The sequence below is a fragment of the Rhagoletis zephyria genome, unplaced genomic scaffold (assembly GCF_001687245.7).
Source record: "Rhagoletis zephyria isolate East Lansing unplaced genomic scaffold, Rhagoletis_zephyria_1.1 Rzeph_scaffold_00311, whole genome shotgun sequence".
In the NCBI taxonomy this organism is placed as follows: Eukaryota; Metazoa; Arthropoda; class Insecta; order Diptera; family Tephritidae; genus Rhagoletis; species Rhagoletis zephyria.
In genome coordinates this window covers 14,072-15,661 of record NW_016157395.1, presented here as the reverse complement: position 1 = coordinate 15,661, position 1,590 = coordinate 14,072, and positions in this window count along the sequence as shown.

The window sequence follows — 1,590 nt, the reverse complement described above, 5'->3', positions numbered from 1 at the left end:
CGCGTGAAGAACACAATAACATTGTCAAAAGTACTCGATAGAGCTAGAGAAGTGTAGAGCAGGGTGTAAGACCCGACGAAGACAAAGTAAAGGCGATTTTACAAACGCAACAGCGTCAGTCTGTAACAGAATTACAGCGATTTTCGGGTATGGTAAATTACCTTACCCCTTTTATAAGTAACTAGCAGAGCACCCGACGTCGTTCGGGGCAAACAAATCAAAATATAAAACAGTAATACAAATATTCAGTTCAGCATAATTTAAAGGAGACAAACTCTTTTATTTGTTTACATTAAAGCATCCTTAGGAGCTATAACTAATATATATTGATCATCACTTGTACTACAAATTTTGTTCCATTATTAATATTAGATAGATTAAGGTAACGATCAAATTTCTAAATTAAAATTATTCTGCTACGGTACATTCCGTTTAGCTGCCTATTCGATTAGCTGTTTTATTTAGCTGCACTTTTCTAGTATAATGCTTAATTCGGAAGGAGTTGTATTCATTACTAGCAGACCCGGCGAACTTCGTCCCGCCCAAAATTTTTATATATTTTATTGAAACTTTTTGGTCCAACATTTTCACCAACAATTCACGTTTACGATTTTCATTGGCACATTTGTCTGCTAAGATTAAGGTTTGGTGGTCATTTGCCGCTTTAAATAACCTAAGGAAAGTGTTATATCCGTGAAGAAGTTCTTGAAATTCTCCAGTTGTGCGGAATTTCATAGCACGGTTATTCGCAAAGCGAAATAAATTTTTTCCTCTTCACTCCCTGGCGGCAACAATGATCCGGTTCTATAGTGAATGTCCTAGAAGCTTTACAGTATAGTAGGTGGCAATTTCAAAATGAGTGCGAATCATTGTTCTACCGAAATGCAATATACATATACTTATTTTAGACGAAATACCTTAAAAGTTTGAACGTATAATAATATTGGAAAATCACATCCATTGGGCCAATTGCAACGCAGGAGCGTTCGATATACTCAGTGGTGCAACAGGTCGATTTAAACTGACCTTCACGGCCGCTTTTCTCACTTGGCTATTTTTAGTAATAGCTCGACTTCAGCACCACTTGGCAGCACGTTTTTGCAATAGTATTGCATACATATTTAAAACATTAGCCTAATCGGATCGTAAATAAGATTTGTAGTAATAACTCTACTACAGCGCCAACTGTCGGATTAAATTGTGAAACTAAACCATCCAGAGACCCACTCAAAACACAAAAAGTTTCGTTAAAATCCGTACAACCATCTAGGAGGATTTCACTCACAAACACACCCTACAGAAGAATAAACAAATTCATTCAAAGATAGCTAAAGGTCGGTACGTTTGTAGGCCTCACACCCCTTTTCAAATAGCCGAAAATTTCTCCATGAGTATGGGCTTGATTTCAACTATATACATATCTCGATACGAAGTTCCAGTACTGTACCATGAATACTTTCAGAGATATGCAGTATAAAAATTCGATTTATATGGGAGGTGCCACACCCCCTTTCCAACAGCTGCCCTCTTTCTTCATGAGTATGCGATTTATTTCATATATCTCCATACCTAGTTCCAGAACTCTACCAA